Source organism: Perognathus longimembris, chromosome 4, assembly GCF_023159225.1.
Source record: "Perognathus longimembris pacificus isolate PPM17 chromosome 4, ASM2315922v1, whole genome shotgun sequence".
NCBI classification, from domain to species: Eukaryota; Metazoa; Chordata; class Mammalia; order Rodentia; family Heteromyidae; genus Perognathus; species Perognathus longimembris.
The window spans coordinates 25,016,829-25,044,757 of record NC_063164.1 but is presented as its reverse complement, the minus strand read 5'-3'; the positions used below and the strand labels follow the sequence as shown (position 1 = coordinate 25,044,757).

Sequence of the window (27,929 nt, the reverse complement as noted above, 5' to 3'; positions counted from 1 at the left end):
TTGTTTGAATTCACAATGTTGGCCAGTCTAACTGGGGTGAGATGGAATCTCAGAGTTGTTTAGATTTGCATTTCCTTTATCACCAGGGATGATAAGAATCATAACTTCTTTTTACTAGTATGTCCTTATTTGTTGCAGATTGGGGATGAAATCCACATCTGAGCTTACTAGATAAACACTCTACCACTATGCTACATCTTCAGTTCCTGGTTTTAGTTTGAGACCAGATAGCAGTATAAAATCCAAGGTAGCTTGGAACTCTTAATCTTTCTGTTCCAGCTTTCCAAGTGCTAGGATTTCTATCATGTATCACCACTCCTGACTACACAGTTTTGTTGTTGTTGTTGTTGTTGTTTTGTTTTGTTTTTAAGCTGGTCCTAGGTCTTGAATTGAGGGCCTGAGCAGTGTCCCTGACTTCTTTTTGCTCAAGGCTAGCTCTCGACCACTTGAGCCACAGCGCCCCTTCTGGCTTTTTCTTTGTATGTGGTGCTGAGGAATCAAACCCAGGGCTTCATGCATGAAAGGCAAGTACTCTACAGCTAAGCCACATTCCCAGCCCTACACAGTTTTATGTTGTTGTTGTTGTTTTGGTTTGGTTTGCCAGTCCTGGGGCTTGAACTCAGTGTCTGAGTACTGTCCCAGAGCCTCTTTGTGCTCAAGGCTAGTTTGGGTTCTAGCACTTGAGCTATAGCACCATTTCCAGCTTTTTCTGAGTAGTTTATTGGACATAAGTATCTCATATTATCTTGCCCTGCTGGCTTCAAACTGTGCTCCTCAGATCTCAGTTTCCTGCATAGCTAGTATTACAGGTATGAGCCACCAGCTCCTAGGTTACTTTTGTTGTTGTTGTTAAAATCAATTCATGTGTTTAATCTGAGAAGAAAACTCATAAGTAAACTAATACATTCTGAGTTCTAAGAATTATATGAGATAGTGTACTTAAGTTTTAAGCATGCCTGGCTCAAAGTAACAACTCAATGTAATAGAGTCTTATGATTTTGCTCAATGAATCCTTTCATTAAAGGAGTGAACTATAAAATAATTCATGTAACTAACATATGATTTTGTGTGAAGGAAGCAAATATGGGGGCTTCTAGAGAATTTAATATTCAGTGGCCAATAATCTCTAATGGTTCATTTGAAGATGTTATTAGGGTTATATTTTTGTTGCTTTATTTGTAGTATTGGTGATTATACCCAAAGCCTCAAGCATGCTAGGAAAATGATCTACCATTTTACTATATATCGTCAGCCTCATTTGCTGTTAGTTCAACAAAATTTTGGATCTATATTTAATTCAAAGGGGAAATAACAGATACCATTACAAACAACAAGAAAACTATGTCCTACTGTTCTGGTTAACGTAAGACTACTTTGAGATAATTTCTTTCTAAAAATTTTCCCCCAAATCAGGACATTCTGATCCTGTGATAATGTTCTAGTAAAGGAGTTTGTTTATTTCGCATCAAATCATCCCATAGATGAGTTCATTTCTGGTGATGAATATCTGGAAAACACAGCCGAGCTTCTAGCTATGGTGTCACTGACCTGCTGTAATCCAACTAGCTTGAGAGCTAATCAATTATCTCCCTCAGCAAGACAGAAATTCTGTCGGGCACTCTCTGGTTTGATGAATATATTACATGCTGATTGCCTGAGAAAAAAATGTAAAAAGCTAGAGATGGTCATTCTGTAGGAAATTACTGAAGAGTGCCCAATCAATTTTAGCAATTTTGTTTATAATAGCTAGAACACAGGTTTGTTTCTTTGTTTAAATCAAGCTTTTATTTATTTTAGTCTGAAACAAACGAATATTCTTATAAATATTCCAGTAAAAACATCAAACAGCCAGATATTCTATAAGTTATTTTCTTTTCTCCCTGTCTTTTGGGAGATAGAATACATTTCTGAGCATATCTGAAAACACTACATTGGTATTTCTCTGCTGTATTATAATCCTTATGGGACAGGCATTCATACCCATGGGCTGAAAATTTCCAAGTTCAATAAACTTCCTCCAAGCAAAAGGCGGAGGAGGTGGAAAATGCTTATAGTAGCATTTGAGAGCAAGCATGTATCTTTCCTAGACAAGGAAAAAATAATTTATCTAGTGTGCTTTATCATTTTCCAAATTGTTCCAATAAGAAATTGTAACTAATTAAACATACAGTAAACTTGCTTTATTATGCATGCTTTTAACCACGCATGATGAAAAAAATAATAATGAATAAACAAAATTTATTCCTCTCCTCTTTTTTTGGCGGGGGGGCAGTACTGGGCTTTAAACTCAGTCTTGTTGGGCAGTGCTCTAGTACTTGAGTCATTTACTCTGCCAAAAGAAGTGTCAAAATTTTTAAATTTAAATGTCCATGTGCATTGTGCTGTTGGTACAGAGACTCTCATTCAAGCTCTGTTGTTATTAGTTGTGCTTAAATCATTGTGTGATCTGCTGAACATTTTTGTATCCATGATTTTGAGAAAATTCACCCCCCCCCCCAAAAAAGCAAATGGAATCCAAAGGACAAAATTAAAGTGAATGTGCTTAATTTAAGTGGTAAAGTGAACATTTTTGGTTTGTTGAGAGGTGGCAGGTCTGTAGTGGTAATTTAGCTATGTGATGAGAAAAAAATGAATCAGACATCACACTGCATCCTGAGCATGCTTGACTTTTCCTCCATGGCAGTCAGTCTCCTTGGAACCACAGACCTGTGGATACCAAAGTTCCATTGAACATTTGTGTGTGTGTGTGTGTGTGTGTGTGTGTGTGTGTGTGTGTGTGTGAGAGAGAGAGAGAGAGAGAGAGAAAGAGAGAGAGAAATGAGAAAGAGAGAGAGAGAGAGAGAAATGAGAAAAATCATTCCAGAGATCGGCAATTTTAACTACAGTTAACAAAATGGAAGCAGAGCAGAACACAATGAGAAACCCAAAGGTCATGTTTAAGATTAAAAATACAAAAGGGGGCTGAAGGTGTGGCTCAAGTGTCACAGCACTACCCACAATTGGAATGGGTTGGAGTTAAAGAGTGTAAGTTCGAGCTCTAGTCCCAACACACACACACACACACACACAATTTGGTGATTGAACAGTTTCTATCAGCTTATATTTTCCATAAGTTAGCCATACAATTGATGTGACTTTTATTTTATCTTGCTAATGGTGCTGAAATTGAGTTAACTTTCCTAAATAAATTCTCGTCAGGCCTCCAGAAGCCTCCTTCGCAGTCTAAAGGAAGGTCCTTGTTCTGTATCCTTCCTCAGAATATTGTTAGTTATGTATTTGAAAGCTTTTTTTTTTAAATCTTCTGTTTATTTGTTTTGTTTTTGTTGCCAGTCCTTGGGCTTGGACTCAGGGCCTGAGCACTGTCCCTGGCTTCTTTTTTGCTCAAGGCTAGCACTCTACCACTTGAGCCACAGTGCCACTTCTGGCTTTTATCTATATATGTGGTGCTGAGGAATCGAACCTAGGGCTTCATGTATGCGAGGCGAGCACTCTACCACTAGGCCATATTCCCAGCCCCTTTGAAAGCTTTTCTGATGAATGTCTGTCTCCTGTACCACACTCTAGTTGAGCTTACTGGTGTATCATGGATCTTTACCACTTGCCTGGTAAACAAGAGAAGTCACAAGAGAATAGTGGGTGGGTTTTGAAGAAAGGCACTCATGCCTGTAGGCATCTCTCAGCTATCTGATAAAAGGTAGGGAGAATGAAAGGGAAGCAATGAGAGGAAGAATGAGAGGACCTAGTCAGAGCTTGCCAAGTATGCCAGCAGTACCAAAACTGTGTTAGCAACTGGGTGTGGAAGACATAACTGTAGTCTCAGTACTAGGAAGACTAAGGTAGGAGGTTTGTGAGTTTGAAGCCAGCCTAAGCTACATAAAGAGACCCTGTCTGTAAAGTAAACAAACAAAACAGAACTACACTCTTTAGTACTTATTTCTACCCATAGTGTGTAGAAATAAAGAATAAAAATTAAACATTCATACAATAGAACACATGATTAGATATAAATATATTCTGCTTTTCTTAAAAGTAATGTTCCATTTAATGTTAAAGAAATTTTTTTAAAAAGTAATGTTCCACAGTGTTTTGTTCTATTTGATGATTTCTGGGATTACAAGCATGAGCCACCATGCCTAGCTTAATCCATATTTATTATTTATTTACTTATTTTTATTTTTTGCCAGTCCTGGAGCTTGGACTCAAGGCCTGGGCATTGTCCCTGAACTTCTTTTTCTCAAGGCTAGCACTCTACCACTTGAACCATAGCTCCACTTCTGGCTTTTTCTATATATGTGGTGCAGAGGAATCGAACTCAGGGTTTCGTGTATGCTAGGCAAGCACTTTACCACTAGGCCATATTCCCAGCCTCCCCATATTTTATTTTGAAGCACATGAAAGTGCTTCATTAAGTCAGACATAGTTTGATAAGATTATAGTAAGGTACATGTAATAAATGGAAACTTATGTGAATTTTTGTACAATTACCAGAATGCTCCAATACCAGACCTTTTTTTTCTCTTAGAAGTTAATCATTGTAAACTAGTAAAACCAATTTTATAGTAAGTATGTTCTATTTATTTGCACCTTCTTCTAGGTTCAGTGATTGACTTGGATGTAGCCTTATATTTCATATTTTCATACCATTGGAGATACTGGTCCTCAGAGAAATTCAACCAATATGTACAGGTTGTAATCTATGCTCTAGTCTTCCTCAGGTACATTTGTTTTTGTTTGGTGCTGGTACTGGGGCTTGGACTGAGGGTTTGGGTACTGTTCCCTAGCTTTTTCACTCAATGCTGGTACTCTACCACCTGAATTACATTTATTTTATTTTATTGTTTTGCTAGTCCTGGGGCTTCGACTCAGGGCCTGAGCACTGTCTCTGGCTTTTTTTTTTCTCAAGGCTGCCACTTGAGCCACAGCACCACTTCTGGCCTTTTTGTATATATGTGGTGCTAAGGAATTGAACCCAGGGCTTCATGTATATGAGGCAAGCACTCTTGCCACTAGGTCATATTTCCAGCACCCTGAATTACATTTTCACTTCTGGCTTATTTGTGGTTATTTGGAGATCAGAGTCTCGTACAGACTGGCTTTGAACCAAGATCCTCATATCTCAGCTGCTTGAATAGCTACAATCATAGACATGAACCACTGGTGCCAGGTCCTCTAGTACTTTTGTAGTGATTGAATGACCTATGTTTATAGTGATTACATTTATAGCTGATTTTTTTCCTCCTTCCAGTACTTGAACTTAGTCCTTCACTCTCTCCATTCATAGCTGGCACTCTACCACTTGAGCCACATTGCCAGTCTGGCATTTAGCTGATTAAGGCTGGTTTTAAAACCCTAATCCTTAGATCTTATCCTCCTACCTAGCTAGGATTACAGAAGTGAGCTTCCAGTAACCAGCCTGAATATTTGTCTAATTGTAGCTGATTTTATAAGGCATTTGTAATGGAATGACTATTTATAATAAATGAACTATATATAACTCATTTTTTTGTCAGTCCTTGGGCTTGAACTTGGGGCTTGAGCACTGTCCCTGGCTTCTTTTTGCTCAAGGCTAGCACTCTACCACTTGAGCCAGAGCTCAAAAAAAAATTGTTTTCTATGTTATGTGGTAGTGGGGAATCGAACCCAGGGGTTTCATGTATATGAGGCAACTACTCTACCACTAAGTCATAGTCTCAGCCCTTATATAACTCATTTTTATTTATTAGGTGACAGTTTGAGTACAGATAATTAATAACTTTTTTGCATTATAAAATCAGAAAATTAGCACCTCAGGGAGTCGCTTGGATGCCATAAGAATCCCCTGTGAGGTCTGCTCTGTTTCTGTGAGATTCCCTAAGAGAACACTAGGACTTCTTATTGAATCTGTGCCAAACTTTATGAAATGAATTGCCTTGTTTCACTTTGCTTGGAACTTTGACATTTAGGAATTACGTGTGTGTGTGTGTGTGTATGTGTGTGTGTGTGTGAGTGTTAGTTACCAGAATATGTATATAATCCACTGGTGACTCTGAAATCTTTTCCCACTCTAGACTTTAATTTCAAACGCCACTCAAAATCTGCTTAGAAATTTCCTGGTCCCAATTTGGGTTGGCCTGGCTTTGATCACTGCCAACGTCATCTGTTATCTTGATTACTTCTGAAAGATGTATGTAGAAAATAACATAGATAACAATTCTTTTTTTTTTTGCTACTCAAAGTTGAACTCAAGAGTCTCACATTTGTTAGGCTGGCACTCCACTACTTCCATGGTAAAGGGCCCTCTAACCAGCCTTTGCTTTTGGCTGGTTGTTTTGGAAATGGAATTTTTTCTTTTAAATTGTTATTATAACGGTGACATACAAAGCAGTTCTAGATACATAAGTCAGGTAATGAGTACATTTCTTTTTGGACAATGTCACTCACACTGCTTCCTTTGCTCTCTTCCAGTTTGGAAATGGATCTTATCAAACTGTTCTGCAGGAGCTGGTCTGAGCTATAATCCTCCAGATCTCAGTCTAGTAAATAGCTAGGATTATAGGCATGAGCCACCAGGGCCATGCTAGATAACAGGCTTGTGAGAATTCAAATTAGGTCTGTATTATCCATAAACTGGGTAATACTCCACAGTGATACAGAGATTTGGACAGTGAAAAGTGAAAACTGCTATGTAAATATATTTTTGCTGAAACCTGAAAATTATCTTACGGGGAATACAAATGGGGTATTATTTAGAGCTTTAACTCAGAGTTCATTAATGTGCTATTTCATCTGTGCACTGTGTTGGCCTGATGAATATATTACATTTGAGAAGACTTGTGTGTGTGCGCACGCGCATGCGTGTGCTTAACACATGCCAGTCCCAAGGCTTAAATTCATGGCCTGGGCACTCTCTGAGTTTTTGTTGTTGCTTGCTTGCTTGCCTAATGCTAATGCTCTGCTACTTGAGCCACTGCTCCACTTCTGGCTTTTTGGTGGTTAATTGGAGGTGAGATTCTCATAGATTTACCTGCCCTGGTTGACTTTGAACCACAAGCCTCAGATCTCAGCCTCCTGACTGTTGGGTAGCTAAGATAAGTGGCTTGAGCCGCTGGTGCCCCACTGAGAAGGGTTTTTACAAAAGAACCATATCCCTATATAGGGGTGGTTGTTTCTGTTTCTAGGCCTCCTGTGGCTATTAACATTGGTGGAGGCTTAATTTGTTTATTGCTGGTCTTCACTGTCAGCTTGTGAGGAACAGCTCAAGGGCAGTGAAGAAGCACCCAGGAGATTGGTAAGGGTCTCCACTGAATCTACTCTTACCAACCAGAACAGGAAGCTAACTATGGTCGGCAGAAAAAGATAAATCTTCAATCAACAACAACAAAATGCATATAAAAGGGAGACAGAGATCAAAGGAAGACAGACTGAGGTGGCTAGTAAATCAGAAAACAAGAGAAGCACATACAAACAACAACAACAACAACAAAAACCCCCGAGAAACTAAGAACAGGGATGTAGCTGGAGCGAGAAAGAGGTTAAGTTTGATTAATACCGTTAAGAACCCTGTGGTTCTTCACAGTGGCCCTGTCTCCCTTCTGGTACAAGCAGAGGAATCATTTCATCAACTGCTTGCCAAATATACGATGGAAGTAATCCTACTTTATCCTATTTAAAAATATAAATGATTCTTTTTTAAAAGCAAAATCATTGGTAGGTAGTGGGGTTTTGTTTGTTGGGATCCCCCCCCCCCAGTAAAACCAGAAAACAGTAAGATAATGAATTGGGGGGTGGAATTAGCCTATCTTGAGGGTCTGCTGACCATTTTCAGGGTGTGCAAAAGTAGCAGTGGGAATAGTCCATATGTCCTATCATACGCATTTCTGGTAAATTGTTACATTTCATGTCTCCCCAGCATCTATTTTCAATTAAGTTGGACTTAGTCATAGCAAAAGGAAGGCTTAGTCACCCTTGACACTTTCCAATTTTCCCTGGTACTCAAGGTGATGGATACAGATTTCTACCTTATACAGCTGTCTCCTGGAGACAGCCAGCTCGCCTCGCTACCGACGCCCACACCGTTTATGGACAGTGCAGATCTGCCACACTAGTCACTTCTCAGACACAAAATGTCTGCACAGAATTAGTTCCCATTTACTCTAAGCCTATGAGCAAATTACAACTCCCCCATGGGAACCCTGCCTGGAGACATCTTGAACCCAATAACCTGGGGGCCTGTCATGTTCTTTTCCCCACTCCCGCTGGCACTTGGTGCAGCTTCCTTCGTCCTGAGCTCTGCAAAGCTTGCTCCCTTCCCCCTGGCTCTGTGAAGCTTGCTCCCTTCTTCTCTCTGTCTCTGTAATTAATTATAACAGGGCCTGTCGTGTTTCACACTCTGTCTTCCCTGACCTACACACTTGAACTCTTCTCCTGATCAATGCCGTCTTAGAGAGTGGCTATCTTCCTAAGAGTAAGCTGGACAGAAGACAGACAAAAGCTGTAGGATTCTGCCAAGATAGACAGACAAACCGGACAGAAGAATTTCTACTTTGAGGTTGCTTGGAAAGTGACAGGCATTCACTGGGTACCGTACTTCATCATTTGAATTCTGATCTTTTTCTTGGCTAGCAATATTCAGCTGTATACACTTCTTCAGATGCTGGGCAGGGCATACAGCCACAGCTCTCAATCAGCCATGCAATCACGAGGAAGAGAGAAAAAAAAAATACACTGAAGTGCACTGTGTTGCTAAGCAACGATGTTCAGAAGGTTACGCACATTCAATCTGTTTTCAATTGAAAATATTTTCAGCTTACAATGGTTTTATCGGGTGCAACCCTCTCATAAATCCTGGGACATCTGTACAGACAAACTTTCTCTGTGAAGGACACCTGGTCACAGGTCAGACATTTAACCATAGGTCAGTCTAAAGAAGTACTCAGAGAAAGGCCTGGTAACCTCTAGGACCATGTCCACTGGAGCTCTGCCCGGGAAAAGCCAGGTTCTGCTCCTTCTCTTAGGACCAAATTAGGGGAGATGCAGTGGAGAGCAGGGTATGTAGTTGTGACCATAAGGCGCACAACATAATATTTTTGTCCTGTCCTCAGCCTCTGGTGTAGCTTTCACACACATATGCAAGGTTTGTTACCTATGTGTGCATGAGTGTGCACACACACAGACCTGCAGGGAAGCAGGTCTGCACCTAATACCTGTCTTGTATGTGTGCTGGACAATGCCTGATGCCTATTGCCCGCCTTTTCTTCCCAAAAGTATTGTTGTTGCCTGTATCAGCAAAAAGTCCTTCCAGTGGGATGCTGATGGCTCAGGCCTATAATCCTAGCTACTCAGGAAGTGGAGATATGCGAGTCATGGTTCAAAGCCAGGGTTAGGAAAGTCTGTGAGACTCTTATCTCCAAATAACCACCAGAAAACGGGGAGGGGAGCTGTGTCTCAAAGTGGCAGAGCGCTAGCAAAAAAAAAAAGTTCAGGGACAGCACAGAAGCCATGACTAACAACAACAACAACAACAACCCTTACAAAGAGAGCAAACTGACCCTGACCCTCATCTCTGCTCTAACCTGAGCACATACCACACAGACAGCCCAGAATGACTCACAAGAAAAGACAGAGGGTTTTTACTTCTGGCCAAGTAGAGCCATCACCTCTAACCAAGGTGAGACAAGTCTCCCAGCAAGGGAACCACGAGATGTCCCTGTCACTATGCAGCCAGAGTCATAGCAGGACTTCCCATCTTAAATAAGGAGAATAAGCTGGTGACAGGAAGCTAACGGCAGCACCACAGGGGAAATAAAGCTGAAGCCTGGGGTTTCTTTGGGGTCTTTCTTTGCTTCTGTTGCTCTTTGTCCTTCGACCTTAGCAAGAAAGTGAGGGGGCAGGCAGCAGGCGGTGAACCCAGCCAGAGACAATGAAAATGGAGGCTGCTGCTCCCAGCAGGGGCAACTTGATACGACCAGGAGCCTGGCAGTGAAGCAGCCAAAGAGTGAAGGAAAAGAATACTGCACACACATAAAAAGACAAATCTTTCTGTAGAAGACAGATTTTACTTTAGAGGAAAAAAAAAAGGCTGAGGCTAGTGATGAGCCTTGGAGGTAAAATGAGATCCTAACACGTGCAAAACCTAGGCCACAGCACTGTTAAAAAATAATAATAATAATGTAGGGGGAGGGGAGACCCTTAATTATGTTGCAGTTGGGGCTTGGAGTGCCAGGTCAGTTTTTGCTGCTTTATTTCCTCCTACCGAAAAAGAGACAGAATCTAAAAACTCCAGCATCGGATGGATACAAAGCCACAACAGCAATAACAACAAAAATGTAGGGGAGGGAAGGAAAGATATCAGTCAGGTGACCTCAACATCAAATTAGAAAGATTTATATTTACCAAACAAAACCTTACTAAATGGCAATTTGGAATCATAATCCTGTAATTAACATGTCTTGAATGGTTTAAATTAATTGTACTCCAATATTGTTTTTAGGTGAATTGTTTGCTAAAGAAAAGCTCTCCTGATCAAAGCACACTGTCTGTGGAAATATAATGAAACACCTTTGTACAATTAATGTGTGCTAATGAAAACAAAAATCTCTCCTTGCTCTGGGCTCTTCCTGTCACAATTGGTGAGCACTGTTCTATCTTTCTTGTGGGAGTCCAGTTTTTCTAATAAGCTTGTGTTAACAGACTGTGGGCTGAACAGTTCAATGTGTCACTTACGATATTAAATTGTGAATTAACAGCTTTCTGACACTCAAAGACATTGATACTTGGTATCCCCTTAAGGAAACGTTTAGGCTGCAAAGAATCATAACTACAGGCTAATTTAAAATTTCAGAACAGTATATTAAGCATTAAAGACAAATGGAAATGCATCTATTCTAAGGATCCTCGGCACATCCTGGAAAATCTCAGCTGTGTAAGAAAACAAGGGCAGGCAGCCTCCATGGCTCATGCCTTTAATAATCCTAGCTACTCCAGTGGCCATGACTGAGGACTGTGGGTTTTATTGTTTGTTTGTTTTGTTTTTGCTAGTCCTGGGGGCTTGAACTAAGGGTCCGGAGCACAGTTGTTGGCTGACGCTGAGGAATCCAACCCAGGGCTTCATGTATGCCAGGCAGGCACTTTTCCACTAGGCCATATTCCCAGCAGAGGATTGTATTTTGAAACCAGCCTGGGCAGAAAAGTTCTTGAGACTGGAATCTTCAATTAACCAGTAAGAAATGTAGCTGGGCACGGGTAGCTCATACCTGTCATCCTAGCTACTCAGGAGGTTGAGATCTGAGGATCACTGTTCAAAGTCAGCCCCTGCAGGAAACATCTGTGAGACTCTTAGCTCCAAATAACCAGATGGGATGCCGAGGCATTAACCTTGAGTGAATATGCTACAGGCCCTGAGTTCAAGTCCCACCACCAACAAAAAGAAGAAAAAATAAAACAAAAAAAAGGTGGAGGGCTTGGGAATGTGGCTTAGCGGTAGAGTGCTTGCCTAGCATGCACAAAGCCCTGGGTTCGATTCCTTAGCACCACATAAACAGAAAAGGCCGGAAGTGGCGCTGCGGCTCAAGTGGCAGAGTGCTAGCCTTGAGCAAAAAGAAGCCAGGGACAGTGCTTAGGCCCTGAGTTCAAGCCCTAGGACTGGCAAAAGAAAAAAAAAAAAAGGTAGAAGTGGAGGTCTGACACAAGTTGTAGAACTACAGCCTTGAGTGGAAAAAAATGCCAGGCCAAGAGCACCCTGGCCCCCTGAATTCACGCTCCCCCCCCCCCCCCCCCGCCCCCATGAAATGAAGACCTGAGGTTACCAAGAACTAGAAGACTGGACTGGTTCTAAAAGTTCCAATTTGCAGGATGAATAAATTGGGGGTGGGCGTGGGGGTCCTGCCACCTCCATGGAGGAAGGTCCACACCACCAAACCGGTACACGTAAAGGCGTTTACCATGCCAACTTCACTGCGCATTCTACAAGGGGGAAACGAAGGAAAGGTTCTGAAGCAGCACCGACGCCGCCGCAGGGCAGATTCCAGCGCAGCCTCTCTTATCCGGCCCACCTCACTCCCCTTCCGCCCTCGGCTGGGGGACCCGCGCTTGCGCGCGTGCGCTCGCGTTCCTCCTTTTCCAGAGGGCCGGGTGAGTACAGCCAGCCAGGCCCTCTTCCGTCCTGGGGGTCGCATTCGAGTCTCTATCCGGCTCTGTCCGCTTAGAGGGGTGCCGGGGACGCGGGTCGTGCCGTTCTTGCCGCGAGTGCCACGTGGGCACGGTGGTCACCGCACTTGGTAACTACCCACACCGATGCAGTCAAGCTCGTGGGCAGGGCCGCGCTTGGGGCCTGGCGCGGTGGCCACGGCCGGCGAGGAGGGGGGTGGCGGGGAAGGGGGTTGCTACTTGTGTTGTTTTTGTTTCGCTCTGTGTGTGTGTGTATGTGTGTGTATGTGTGTGTGTGTGTCAGTGTCAGGAGTAGGCCTGCACTTTCTCGGCCTCTGATCGGTGAGTTAAGGGTGCTGACTCACCTCTGAGCGTGCGGCCTGGCCTGGCAAGGCCGCCCCCCAAGAAGAATCTGGGCATTTGGGAGTGTCACACGGGCGATCAGCCACCCCAGCCATGTGGTATGCCGTAGGGACCATGACACCCGGGGGTCTCATCGGGGGACCAGAGAGGTCCCTGCCACGTAGCGTGGCCTGCGGCCCGGTCCCCGCCACCGAGCCTAGCCTGCGGCCTGTTCCCCGCGGCACGCCTGGTGCGCATTGCGGCACAGTTACTGTTAACCAGATGCGAGAACAGAGGGGCGCACAGCACCCGCAGAGTTCCCAGACCAGACTGGGGCAGCTGGCTAAAGGAGACGGCGAGTAGCGCTCCCCAAAGACGTTCATTTCATGAGCCATCCTTGCGATCGTAGTTATTCTAGGAACGATGCACAAGGAAGTTTCCGGAAACACAGCCAGAACAAAGAAACGAGGGAGCGAAACCAACCAGACTAGATTGGGCAATGTTTTCTGTTTTGTGTTTCTGCCTCGTGGATTAAAAAAAATAGTTTAAATGTCTGAGTTTTCTTTTTCCTACTTTTTCTACAGTGAACTTTCCATAACTAAAATTTAACTTCCTGGCTCACAAGTGACTTACAACCCAATTTTATGAGTTCTTATAAACTAGCTAAAGAATGAGAAAATAACCGAATATTATTATACTGCTCCTCCCCAGTAACTTTTTCTGTCCTTTTGGTATTTTCTTTTTTTCCTTAAATTTTTTTTTCTTAATTTATTAACAGCTGTAGACAATCCTTGGACGATGGTCAGGCCCAAAGATAGGCATTTTGGAAACTATGAGAGAAGTTCTTCCTCTACTTTTTTTTTTTTAAATTATCTGGTAGCAAGTCCAAATGCTATTTTGTAAATAAGTCATTTCAAGAATCCTCACCAGGTCAGTAGAATTTTTGTCAGTTTGAGGAAAATATGTAAAACACTTACCAGTTCTATGAAGAGTGAAGCTATTGTGATTTCTGGGTGTAACCTCCTTGCTCCGGCATGAAATGGAGAATGTTTTTTTTTCCAACAGCTAAGTTGTACTCTTCTGGCTCTGGGAATGACACTGTAGGGAAGAATGATGCTGGGTCTTAAATATGGTTCTTTCCTGCTTCCACCACCCTTTTACGGGGGGTAGAAACCCACGTGTACTCCAGGAACTAAGTACGTGGTGAACATACTGTACAGATTACTTCCTTTACTCTAGTGTTTGTGACACAGGTCTGCCATTTAGAAATCATTGCTCTTGCTGCTCTGCTTCAGGCAAAAAAAAAAAAAAAAAAGTGATGTAAAACTTTCCCCGCCTTCTTCCACTCTATCTGAGAAGCTTTGCTTATGAAAAGTTAAGTTGTATTGGCTGCAATAGAATGAAAAGAAGCCTTAGAAAGGCAAAGAAGCTTATTTGATATAAGCTTATTTGATATAGTGCAAACTACAGAACTCATTATAAGAGGTTTTATTATTTTAGCGGGTAGGGGTGGTCCTGAGGTTTGAACTCAGGGTCTGGGCAGTATCCCTGAACTTTTGCTAGCCATAGGTCCACTTCCAGATTTTTGGTAATTTACTGGAGATGGGACTCATATCTAGCCATAGCTCTACTTCTGGCATTTTTTTTTTTTTTTTTTTGGCCAGTCCTGGGCCTTGGACTCAGGGCCTGAGCACTGTCCCTGGCTTCTTCCCGCTCAAGGCTAGCACTCTGCCTCTTGAGCCACAGCGCCACTTCTGGCCGTTTTTTCTGTATATGTGGTGCTGGGGAATCGAACCTAGGGCCTCGTGTATCCGAGGCAGGCACTCTTGCCACTAGGCTATATCCCCAGCCCTACTTCTGGCATTTTTGGTAATTTAGTGGATGTAAGAGTCTCACAGACTTCCTGCCAGGACTGACTTTAAACCATGATCATCAGATGTCTGCCTCTTGAGTAGCTAGGATTGTAGCGAGAGTTGTTGGTGCCCACCTATTGTTTTTTATTTGATTCATTTATTTATTTTTGTCAGTCATGGGGCTTGAACTCAGCCTGGGCACTATTCCTGAGTTCTTTTGCTCAAGGCTAGCACTATACCACTTAGAGCCACAGCACCACTTCTGGTTTTCTGGTGGTTAAGTGGAAATAAAAGTCTCATGGAATTTTCTGCCCAGGCTGGCTTTGAATTGCAATCCTCAGATTGAGCCTCTGGAACTTGACATTTAAAGTATATTTTAAACAAGAACGGATTGGTCACACATATAATAATTATGTAATTTGTCTGTTCAGGCTGTCTTGGAACTATAGTCCTCCCGTTTTAGAGATCTAAATCTAGGGATTGTGGTTCGAAGCCAGTCTTAGCAGACAAATCTAAGAGAATATTTTATTTCCAAGTAACCAGTAAACAGTAAGAAGTAAAGGTGTGGCTCAAGAAGTAGAGTGCAGCTATGAGTGAAAAAGCCAAATGAGCCAGGTGCTGGTGGCTCAAGCCTGTAATTCTAGCTACTCAGGAGGCTAAGATCTGAGGATCGCGGTTCAAAGTCGGGCTTGGCAGGAGAGACTGTGAGACTCTATCTTCAATTAACCACCATAAAACCAGAAGTGGCACTGTGGCTCAAGTGGTAGAGCACTAACTGAGTTGAAGAGCTCAGGGACAGTGCCCAGGCCCAGTGTTCAAGCCCCACGACTGACCAAGAAAAAAGCCAAATGAATGTACAATCCTGCGTTTAAGCCCCAGTACCTTCACACACAGATACAAAAAGAAAGAAAGTATCTTGCTGGGCACTAGTGGCTCTCATCTGTAATTCTAGATAGTCAAGAAGCTGAGATCTGAGGATCAGATTGGGGTTTGAAGCCAGCCTCCAATTAACTACTAGAAAATTGGAAGTGGAACTATGGCTCAAAAATCATAGAGTTCTAGTCTTGAGCACAAAAGCTCAGGGACAGTACCCAGGCCCTGAGTACAAAGCCCCATAACTGACCAAAAAAAAAGAAAAAAAAAAGAAAAAGGTGTCTCAGTGTTCTATTTTTTTTACTCTTTTATCTGAGTTTAATACCATTTAAAATATTACAAATAATTAATTTCATGCATTTAAAATGCAAGTCTAAAATGTTCCATCTGTTTATTTTCATAGGTGTTTTGAAAGAGAACTGTGCTCATTTAGAAAAAATTAGAAGTTTGATTTTTATCCCTTAGGACCCATCTTCCGGGGCCCTTGCAGATGGGCACATATCTACGAATGTGAGACAGGACTCAGAAGTGAGAACATCCAGGCATGAAGACTTGGTGGACCAAAGGTAAGCAACCCAGGATGTGCTTAGCTGCCCTCCATGGAACTGTCTCGCCTTTTATTCTTTTTTATTTTTTGAAGTAAGGGTGAACATCACCTTGACCATGTGATATTTGAACCTGAAGTTTTTGGCCACAAAAGGTCAGATGCCAGAGAAAGCACAGGATTTTGTGTTTGCCTGCTGTCAATACCAAACTTAGGAACGTCTTAAAGCAATCATTCTCATGGTGGCAATGGGCTGGGGTGGATGTACTTTTTCAAACCACAATTGTCCCTGGGTTGTGGAAGATGGTGCGATTCCAGTCTTGCCCTTGTGGAAGCCTGGACATTCTAGAGACTGGCAAGGTTCAGGAGTTTGGTTAGTTTTTTTGTCTTCCAACTGTCTGGAGCCTACTCATGGTCAGTAGGGTGGCTGTCTCCTCATTCCTACGCCTGTCCATTAGCAGTACTAGCATTTACCAATAGTGCCCTACTATGTTTACTAAGAGCTCTCTAATCACACCAAAGCACAATTACATCCACAAGAGGCATTTCCAAGAATTTCTAGAAAGTATGGTTACTTTCCCATAGTTTGGTGGAGTAATTCAGGAAATAAATAACAAAGTAACAAAGACGAAAGCAGCAAGAGAAAAGACACTGATTGCAGAATGTATTCTGTGCATTATAATGTGGAATATACTTTTGTTTTTATGCTAAGCCACATTTAAAACTGTGGAGCTGGCGGGGAATGTGGCTTCATGGTAGAGTGCTTGCCTAGCAAGCATGAAGTCCTGGGTTCAATTGCTCGGTACCACATAAAAAGAAAAGCCACAAGTGGTGCTGTGGCTCAAGTGGTCAAATGCTAGCCTTGAACAAATAAAAGAAGCTCAGAGACCGTGCCCAGGCTCCAAGTTCAAGCCCCAGGACTGGTAAAACAAAACAAAAGGAAAGAAAACAAAAATTTGTGGAGTTGAGCTGGGATATGGTAGCTCACTCCTATAATCCTGACTATTTAGTAGGCTGAGACCTGAGGACTGTGGTTCAAAGCCAGCTCAGGGAAGGATATAGTCTGTGAGATTCTTACCACCAGTTAACCACCAAAAAGCCAGAATTAGAGTTATTACTTAAGTGATAGAGTGCTAGCCTTGAGCAAAACAGCTCAGGGATAGCGCCCTGGTCTTGAGTTCAAGTCCCCATCACTGGTGGCTCAGGCCTGTAATCCTAGCTACTCAGATGGCTGAGAGGATTGTCGTTTGAAAGCCAGCCTTAGCAGAGAAGTTTGTGCGACTCTAATCTCCAATTAGCTAAACCTCTCTGCCCCCCCCCACCACAAATAAAGCTAGAAGTTGAGATGTGGCTCAAGTGGTAGAATGTACAAAATAACAGGGACAATGCCCAGACCTGAGTTCAAGCCCCAGGACCAGCACATAGAGAGAGAGAGAAAAAAAACAGAGAGAGACAGAGAGAGAGAGAGAGACAGAGAGAGAGAGAGAGAGAGAAAGAAAAGAAAAGAAAAGAAAGAAAGAAAGAAAGAAAGAAAGAAAGAAAGAAAGAAAGAAAGAGAAAGAAAGGGAGAAAGAAATTAGTCCAAGAGAGAGTAAGCAAAATTTTGTAGTAAATAAAATCTCTTTGTAAATGAGCACTAAAGTTTGTTATAGCATTTGAAAAGCATTTTTCTTCTGTTTTTCTTTTTCTTTTTGCTATTGTTCCACAGGCTGGCCTGGGTAATCCCCTGGATCTCCATAGGTGTCCACCACCTGGGCCTGCCTTTGAAGAGCCCCTCCCTCCTTGACAGTCTAAGAAAGTACCCTGGCAGCTAATGAGATTTACAAATGTAATAGCTGAAACTGAGGTGCTTAGGTGTACTAGATAATCTGTCTGGCACCTCTGAGCATTAAAGCTGCAACAGATAATACATAATAGATTAGCCAGGTTGTCTGGACATTGGTTAAGCTGGTAAGTCAGTTAATTGGAGATCTAGTATAGCCTATACAGAAAGGGGTAGGATTGGAGTTTGGTCCTTTAATTTTGACTCCAAAGACCATTCTTTTAAGAGATTTACCCATCTCCTTATTGGAAAATATGTTTACAGAATTGAATGAATGGAAGAAAGGAGTAGCAGTAACTTTTACCAGATAAGAGATTTCAGGACAGTTTCACCAGTAATCCATTTGCAAATTCTCTGAAACCTGTTACAGCTCCTGCTTCATGGAGTTGAAGGAATATATGTATGATTCATGCCTAGGAGCCATCTGGGCACAGCTGGGCAAGATAAACAGTGCCTCTGTCATATCCTTTGGCAAAACAGGATTATCCATAACGTAAAGCTAGCTTTTCCCCCCACTGTTAGAGAAGTATTCTATGTCATAGATATAGCATAAAAGGCAGAGATTTGTAGGAATTTAATGGAGTTCTAATACTTAGAAATAGTTGGGTGATTTTAAGTGAGTCATCGCTTCTATCTGTTTTAAGCCACATCTGCATAAAAAATTGGGGTTTACTTGGCTCCCTGTTTTCTTAATATTTTTATTTGCTTTAGTGTGTGTGTGTGTGTGTGTGTGTGTGTGTGTGTACAGGGGCTTGAACAGGGGCCTTACACTCTTCTTGCTTGGCTTTTTCCACTTAAGACTGGTGTTCTACTGCTTGACCACAGGTCTACTTTCTGGCTTTTTGGTGGTTAATTGTAGATAAGAGTCTTATGGATGTGTCTGCCTGGCTGGCTTTGCACCATGATCCTCAAATCTCAGTCCTCAAAGTAGTTAGGATTATAGATGTGAGCTACTAGCATTAGACAGGCTCTCCTCTCTTCTGAAAGGATCAAGAATAACATTGTTTCTCCTTCTTGTCTGATGTTAAAACAACAGAGATGCCCTAGGAAGCCTAAATGATGCTAGGAATTTTAAGGACATAAACTTGGAAAATACTATTAGTCCTGTTCATTTTTATCAATCATCATGCCTAATCCTGCTGTTGTTTCAAAAAAAACAAAACAGTGAGTCTACATGTGAACACTGGGAGATATACACAAAGGGACATTTTTTCTCACATTTTTTTTTTCCCCACAAGGAAGTTGATTTGTGAAAAATGGATCCACATTTAGATTCTTTGGCTCTTTTTTCATCAAAGATGATCACTACACATACAAAAGTCCCTTTTGGGCCTGCTTGTTCTTGCAGGTAGGCAAGGTTAGAGATGTGCCTTTGCGGCCTTTATTCTATTTGGTTTCTCAGTGGGGCCAGAATTGGTAAAGCTGTCTTCAGCTAGAAATGGCTTCATAGCACAGACTCTGTGGCCCTGTGGCTCTACATGATAACTCTGCCACAGTGTCATTTTCATGCTACTTAAGCCAGAGAATTCTTAAGGGCCACTGAGGACAAAAACCTCACCCACATTTTAGCTTTTTATACGTTAGGCATTGGATATGTTTCTTGTACTGTTTGTTACCTCGTCCCTCATACATTTTAGCTTTTGTAATCCTGTATGACCTCCTGCAGGAACTGAGCCTTGAGAATATGAGGGAACAAAGAGGTGGAGGCCCAGATTTGTCAAGAGACAGCCTCTCCATCTTTTTCACTATGATACCCGAAGTTCTGATTCTCTAAGGAAATAAGGGGAACAGCTCCTATTTTCTCTCTAATTTGAATAAACCTTCACAATCCACTAAATGTCAATTCAAATGAGATCTTGATAAAAGGCTTTCAGTCAATTTTTTTTTCTTTCTTACCTACTCTGACTCATCTGCACAGGAGTGTTCGAGTGGGAGGGTAAAGTTTTGGAGAAGCAAATAAATACTCACCTCTGGAAGGTGCCTGTGCTGTGGGCTGTGAGGGGGCCCGAAGGCAGGCGTGGAGCCAAGATGCTCGCTCTGAAGCCTTCAGATTTAATGCTTCTCTCTGGGAGAACTGGTCGCAGCTGCCTTGAGTCAATCAAGGAAGAAGTATTTTCTCCCTTTGGAACCAAGGGAGGTAAATAATCTTTTAACTTTTTGCCCTCGAAAAGGAAATGTGGTTTGCCAGCAGTTAAATAAATCTGTTGTCCATCAGTTAGCCCACAGGCGTCTGGGTGACAGCATCCTTGGCCCAGGCTCGGCAGAAAGGGCTGCTCTGGGAGTTCAAGCCACTCCCAACTACCTACTCTAATTACACGACTTTTCTCCTTAAACTGCACATAATTATGAACATGATGTAAGGGTATCTGTGGAGGTCTTGTAAAACATCTCGGTTTTAGGGAAGGAAAAAGGTCAGAGAATAAAGCATATTTTCTCTTTGAGCTGCTTCAGCTGCTAGTTTTGCATGTTTCATTAGGATATTGGTAGCCTAGGGACATAGCTCCAGCTGTGGGTATAATTTGTTTACATTGCAGTGTTTTCTAGAATTTGAATTAACTTTCTTTTTTCTTTTTTTCTTTTTTTTTTTTGTCTTTTTGGTCTGGGGCTTGAACTCAGGTCTATGCACTGTACTCCAAACTAGTGCTCTAACACTTGGGCCACAGCACTACTTCCAGCTTTTGTTTGAGTAGTTTATTGGAGACAAGATTCTCGTGGACGTTCCTGCCTGGGTTGGCTTTTGAACTGTGATCCTTAGATCTCAGCCTCCTGAGTAGCTAGGATTACAGGCATGAGCCACCAGTGCCCAGTTTTGAATTAGCTTCTAACATTAAAAAAAAAAAAATCAAGAAAAAAAATTTAAATGGTCACCTAGATTATTGACTCCTCATGGAAAAATCTGGCAAGTCCAAGAACACTGGGCAGTGTCCCATGAAGAAGATGGAGGTGGCGGAGTAGCAATGGTTCTCAGGCTGCCTGTCCCCTACGTAGGCATTGCTTCCTGCCCCACACCTGTCTACCCTGCCCTCCTTACTCATGGGCCCCACCTGTCTACATTCTCCAGCAATTTGCAGTTTTCCACCCCTGTGAAAGGCCTGTTGAATTCCTTTAATAAAATTGAACCCATGAAATGATAAGTACATTTGACAATCAGCCTTCCTTCCTTCCTTCCTTCCTTCCTTCCTTCCTTCCTTCCTTCCTTCCTTCCTTCCTTCCTTCCTCTCTCTCTCTCTTTCTTTTGTTTAAGATAATGTATTTTAGGTGTTTGTTTTCCTTGTTTTGCTGGTACCAGGGCTTGAACTTAGGGTCTAATGCTTGGTCAGCTAATGCTCTGCCAGTTGAACCTCCAGATCAGCTCCCCCCGCACCCACTTTTTTTTTTTTTTTTTTGGTCATGGGGCTTGAACTGAGGGCCTAGGTGCTCTCCATGAGCTTTTTCACTCAAGGCTAGTGCTCTATCACTTTGAGTCACAGCTTCACTTCCAGTTTTCTGGTGGTTAATTATAGATAAGAGTCTTATGGACTTTCCTGCCCAGACTAGCTTCAAACTATGATCCTCAGATCTCAGCCTCCTGAGTAGCTGGGATTACAGGCATGAGCCACCAATGCCTGGTTCAGATCAGTTTCTGGCTGGCTATTTTGGAGATGGAGTCTATATGTTTTTCTACCAGGGCTGTCTTTGAGCTTTGGTCCGCTAGATCTCAGCCTCTTGAGTAGCTAGGATTACAGGTGTGAGTCACAGTGCCCAGCAGATTTGTTCATTGGGCTGGGAATGTGGCTTAGTGGTAGGGTGCTTGTGTGGCATGCATGAAGACCTGGGTTCGATTCCTCAGCACCACATAAACAGAAAAAGCTGGAAGTGATGCTGTGGCTCAAGTGGTAGAGTGCTATCCTTGAACAAAAAGAAGCCAGGGACAGCACTCAGGCCCTGAGTTTAAGCCCCAGGACTGGTTAAAAAAAAAAAAAGTAGGGCTGGGGATATGGCCTAGTGGCAAGAGTGCTTGCCTCGTATACATGAGGCCCTGGGTTCGATTCCCCAGCACCACATATACAGAAAACGGCCAAGAAGTGGCGCTGTGGCTCAAGTGGCAGAGTGCTAGCCTTGAGCAAAAGGAAGCCAGGGACAGTGCTCAGGCCCTGAGTCCAAGGCCCAGGACTGGCCAAAAAAAAAAAAAAAAAGTAAACCTCTGAACTCAGGAGGATGAGGCTCTAGACTGCAGTTCGAAGCCAGCCTGGGCTACCTAGCAAAACATTGTCTCAAAACAACAACAAAGGGCTGGGGATATGGCCTAGTGGCAAGAGTGCCTGCCTCATACACATGAGGCCCTGGGTTCGATTCCCCAGCACCACATATACAGAAAATGGCCAGAAGTGGCGCTGTGGCTCAAGTGGCAGAGTGCTAGCCTTGAGCAAAAAAGAAGCCAGGGACAGTGCTCAGGCCCTGAGTCCACGCCCCAGGACTGGCAAAAAAAAAATAAAAAAATAATAAATTCAGGTATTTCCCTAGTAAAACCTGAATGCATTATAAAGGGTAAAGATACAATAAACTTCAATGAGCTTAGAACTATGGGATAGTTTTTGGTTTGGTTCTGTTGCAGTGCTGGGGATTGAAGCCAGAGCCTGGTGCTTGCTGGGCTTGCCCTTCTAAAACTTAACCAGCCCTTCAAAGGATATATAATAGGGAGCAATCCACACAGGTATAGGCCATAAGGGTGGACTGTCCAGGGAATTTAAAAACAACAATAAAACCATACCTTATCACAAGTAAGCAAATCTAAACAAGATCAGTGATAAAATATTCTTCCTCTCAAAAACTCTTCATAAGGGGCTGGGAATGTGGCCTAGCATGCATGAAGCCCTGGATTTGATTCCTCAGTACCACATATACAGGAAAAGCTGGAAGTGGCACTGTGGCACAAGTGGTAGAGCGCCTTGAGCAAAAAGAAGCCAGAGACAGTGCTAGGGTCCTGAATTCAAGCCCCAGGACTGCTAAAAAACAAAACAAAACAAAACAAACCCTCTTAATAAGTGAGAGACCCTAAGTCCAGTCCCCACTATGACCAAAAATAACAAGAGAAAGAAAATACAAAAAAGCATAAAATGATTTTTGAAATTCCTTATTATCATAAATTAATTGTTCAAAGAGGTTTATTACCTTTATACACATGAATATAAATATGGACTTTAATAAAATTCATCTGATCTGTATTACTCATTTTCAGCCTCTCCTAAAATCATCTTTAACTGCACCATTTAGAGAAGCCAATCTTGGGCTGGGGATATAGCCTAGTGGCAAGAGTGCCTGCCTCGGATACACGAGGCCCTAGGTTTGATTCCCCAGCACCACATATACAGAAAACGGCCAGAAGCGGCGCTGTGGCTCAAGTGGCAGAGTGCTAGCCTTGAGCGGGAAGAAGCCAGGGACAGTGCTCAGGCCCTGAGTCCAAGGCCCAGGACTGGCCAAAAAAAAAAAAAAACAAACAAAAAGAAGCCAATCTTGGCTGATATATATGATATTTTAAATATCTAAGTGAGATTGATTTACACGTGGAGTTTCATTACCGACCCATTTTACTTACATCATGAGCATTTTTTTCAGTGTCACTAGGTATTACTCAAAAATATTGCTTGTAGGGAGGGAAGAAATGACATTGTTCAAAAACAAATGTACTCTTTTCCTGACTTATATAACTATAATCTCTCAGTATGTCACCTTTATAATAACAATTTTAAAAGTTTAAAAGAATTGCTTGTTGGGCTGGGAATATGGCCTAGTGGCAAGAGTGCTTGCCTCCTACACATGAAGCTCTCAGTTCCATTCCCCAGCACCACATATATGGAAAATGGCCAGAAGGGGCGCTGTGGCTCAGGTGGCAGAGTGCTAGCCTTGAGCGGGAAGAAGCCAGGGACAGTGCTCAGGCCCTGAGTCCAAGGCCCAGGACTGGCCAAAAAAAAGAATTGCTTGTAGTCATGGCTCATGCCTGTGAATCTAGCTACTTGGGAGGCTGAGATCTGAAGTTTGACATTTGAAGTGCTCTGGGGCAGGAAAATTCATGAGACTCTTAGTTCCAAGTAACGACCGAAAAGCTGGAAGTTGAACCATTGCTCAAGTGGTAGAGTGTCCAGGCCCTGAGTTCAAGCCCCAAGACCAGCACACATATACATCCACACAAAAATTGCTTGTAACAACTTTGTTAGGCTCTACAGATGTTCTTTTTAAAAGTGGGAACTTAGCTGGGTACCGTAGCCTCATACCTATAATCCTAGCTACTTGGGAAGCTGAGATCGGAGGGTCACAGCAGAAAGTCTTAGCCTGGGCAGAAAAATCCATGACTCTTAAACCCAATTAATCAGCAAAAATTTGGGAGTGGAAGATTGATTCAAGTGGTAGAGCACCAGCTATGAGTGAAAAAGCTGAGCAAGAGTGCAAGGCTCTGAGTTCAAGCCGTAATAGTCACACACACACACACACACACACACACACACACACAGCAGAAACTTGACTGCTAGTCTAGAAAGTTTTGGTGTTGTCAAATCATCTTTCTAAGCTATTACAGGTTCATCTTATACAGAAATAAAGTACTTTCAAGTTGGCTTCTAACATAAGCAAATTTTAAGAAATATTAAAGTGAAATATAAAATCCTAGCACAGGCTACAATTTAGGAAAACTAGAAATAGATTCTGGTGTTATCTGTCAACAAACAATTTAGGAAGCTATTTGATAAAATTAAATAATGTGATGTGTTATACACTGCACTTATAGTGAAGTAATTACCATAATGAGACATCTTTAATATAATAAGGCTCCTTGTTTTTAAAATGCTGTCATGCAGAGCATGCTACTTGGAGCTGCCCTGAGCAACAACATTTAAGTTTTGTGAGACCTAGGAAGCAAAGAGGAGATATTTTTGTTGAATTATAAAACATGTAAGAATGGGGCTGGGAATATGGCCTAGTGGCAAGAGTGCTTGCCTCACATACATGAAGCCCTGGGTTCATTTCCCCAGCACCACATATATAGAAAACAGCCAGAAGTGGCACTGTGGCTCAAGTGGCAAAGTACTACTAGCCTTGAGCAAAAAAAAGCCAGGACAGTGCTCAGGCCCTGAGTCCAAGGCCCAGGACTGGCAAAACAACAACAAAAACAAAAACAAAACATGTAAGAATGGGGCCACATGCCAGTGGCTCCCATCTGTACATGTCTAGCTACTCAGAAGGCTGAGATCTGATGATTATAGTTCAAAGCCAGCTTAGGCAGAAAAATCCATGAGATCCTTAGGTCCAGTTAACCAGCTAGAAGTGGAGGTATGGCTCGTGGTAGAGCACTAGGCTTGAGCAAAAAAGCTCTGGGATAGAGCTTATGCCCTGAGTTCAAGCCCCAGTAACTGGCACAAAAACAAAAACATGTTGGTATTAAAAAGTGAAAACTCTTCCTGCATCCTCTAGAAAAGATTAGCTTGGAATTACCTATTTGTAGCTTCACCAAGCCCTCAATGAGGGGAGCACAAAGTTATGACACTTAGAGCTCAATAAAAGAGCATACTAGATGTTTGATTTCTTTTTCTCTTGTTCTATTGATCAAAAAAGTTGCAAAAATAATAATCAGAGAAATGTAAATCAAAACCACAATGAGGTATCACCTTACTCAACCAGGCTCAGTGGCTTGCACCCATCGTGAAAGCTACCCGTGAGGCTAAAGTGGGAGGATCCCTTAAACTCAGAAGTTCAGATCTAGCTGGGCAATATAGGGAGATTGCATCTCAAAGACAGAGAACCTATTTAACAAAACAAAAACAACAAATACCCCAGAAAGAATAGCTATTGTCAAAAAGACAAAAGATGGCAAGTGCCAAAGAGGATGTGTAGGAAGAAGATAACCCTTGCAGACTGTTGATAGGAATGTAAATTAGTGCATCCATTCTGCAACATAATATGAAGGTTCCTGTAAAAATTAAAAATGGAGCTACCATATCATCCAGCAATCTCACTTTGTGGGTATGTATTCAAAGGAAATGAAATCAGTTTGTCAAAGAGACAGCCACACTCCTGTGTTTATTGCGGCATTATTCACAATAGCCAAGAAATGGAAACAATCTCACTGTCCATCAAGTGATGAATGGATAAAGAAAATGTACTACATGTGTGTGTGAAATACCACTCAGCCATAAGAAGGGATGAAATATTGTCATTTGTAACAACATAGATGGAACTATGAACTGCAGATCATCATGCAAAGGGAAATAAGCCAAGTACAGAAAAACAGGCTTCACATGATCTCACTTACATTGGGAATCTTTAAAAAAGTTAATTTCTCAGAAGTTGAGTAGAATGTTGGTTGCCAGAGGATTGCAAGGTAGTAGGGAGGAAAGAGTAGGAAAGGTCAATTAACTGGTATTGAAGTACAGTCAGGTAGGAGTAACAAATTTTGGTGTTATTGCCAAGTAAGGGGACTGCAGATAGATTTTATATGTGTGTGTGTACACATATATACATATATATACACACACATATACACTGTATACTTCAAAATGCTAGAGGAAGGGATTTGTAATTTTTTTTTAACTATAAAGAAATATTGCTGAGCGCAGTGGCTCACATCTGTAATCCCAGCTACTGAGAAGACTCAGATCTGAAGATCATAGTTTGCAGCCAGCCCAAACAGAAAAGTCCGTGAGACTCTTATGTACAATTAATTATCAAAAAAGATGTGGAGGCTGGGATTATGGCCTACTGGCAAGAGTGCTTGCCTCCTATACATGAAGCCCTGGGTTCGATTCCTCAGCACCACATATGTAGAAAATGGCCAGAAGTGGCTCTGTGGCTCAAGTGGCAGAGTGCTAGCCTTGAGCAAAAAGAAGCCAGAGACAGTGCTCAGGCCCAGAGTTCAAGGCCCAGGACTGTCAAAAAAAAAATGTGGAGCTGTGGCCTAAGTGCTAGAGTGCATGGTAGTTGTGTTGGGTGCTTTGGGGTTTGTTTTGTTTTTGTGCCATACCAGGGCTTGAACTTGGGGCCAAGAACATTCAGCATTTTTGTTCAAGGCTGATGATGCTCTACCACTTGAGACACAGCTCCATTTCCAACTTTTGCTCGTTAATTGGGGGTGAGAGTCTCTCGTATATGTCTGCCCATGTTGGCTTCCAACCTGATTATATATATATATATATACATATATATATCATAATAGTGTATATAATACATAACATTATATATATATATATAATAGTCACATGAAGAGTAAGATCTGGAGGCAAGTGTGGTTGACCAACAAATGCCTGTAATCCTAGCACTCAGGAAGTTAAGGCAGTAGGATTGCAAGTATGAGAGCAGCCTAGGCTGAATAAGAAGTATTTGGAGAAAAAAAAAAGTGAGCCAGGTACCAGTAGCTCACATCTGTATATGAGGCAAGCACTCTTACCACTAGGCCATTTTTCCCAGCCCCTAGCTCACATCTGTAATCCTAGCTATTTAGGAGGTTGACATCTGGAGGTTCACAGTCTATAAGATTCTGTCTCCAAAATCAACTAGCAAAAAGCCAGCTGGAGGTATGGCTTAAGAAATAGACCATCTATTAGCAAGCCAAACAAGTGCAAGATTAGGAGTTCAAACTCCAATACTGCAAAACAACAACAACAAAAACCCCAAACCCCTCAATCCCTCCTCCAATCCCTCCAAACCCAGAATGTTATTCCATATTCATGTTATTAATGCTATTGATATTAATACTATATTATTTCTTGCATGAATTGCCCAGGATGCTTTCTGGTTACACTTACTATTAATAAGGTGCTCTTAACTTCACCTTGTAGCAGGCATCACATTTGCCTGCACAAAATGTAGTCTTCACTTTTTCCTTACCATCAACCGCCATCATTTCATTCAGGACAACAACATACACAGACAGAGCACTACGTTTCCTAGCTTTCTCACGGACACTGCCAATGGGCCACTGAGGTTTATTTTATTTTGATATTGGGGTTTGAATTCAGGACCTTCCACTGGCTGGGAAGGTACTTTGTCACACACACACATACATCCCCATTCCCCCAGACCCTCACACGCTGTGATTTAAGCTGAAAACATTGTGGGGTGGGGGGGTGGGGGTGGGGGGGGGAGGTCCAGAAAAGCTGGCTCAGCACTGTACTCACTTCTTGAAAGGCTCACAATGTATCTGTAGCTTCAGCAGGTCTTGAGGAAATAAAAGGGAAGGACGAATACAGGTGGAGGTAGGGGAAAAGTAATTTAAAAATCTAAACTCCCAGACATCTTAACCGTGAGTTCGTAAGAAATAAGGCCTCACTGCATATCTCAGGCTGGCCTTGAACTCCTAAACCTGTGCCAATATGTTGTTCTTCAACCTTGAAATTGTGGAGGCACC

At 42.3% G+C, this 27,929-nt stretch overlaps 1 protein-coding gene across 1 annotated transcript in view; it reads right to left on the bottom strand.

Moving 5' to 3' along the window:
* The window catches only part of Cmklr2 (chemerin chemokine-like receptor 2), a 56,000-nt gene extending 36,335 nt beyond the window's left edge, over positions 1-19,665 (bottom strand). Inside the window, exons 1-2 of the mRNA XM_048344195.1 lie at positions 19,526-19,665; positions 13,443-13,563 (exon numbers count right to left, since the gene is read on the bottom strand). The gene's annotated coding sequence lies outside the window, so the exon portion shown is untranslated. The remainder of the gene's footprint in view (positions 1-13,442; positions 13,564-19,525) is intronic.
* Positions 19,666-27,929: the final 8,264 nt, after the last annotated feature.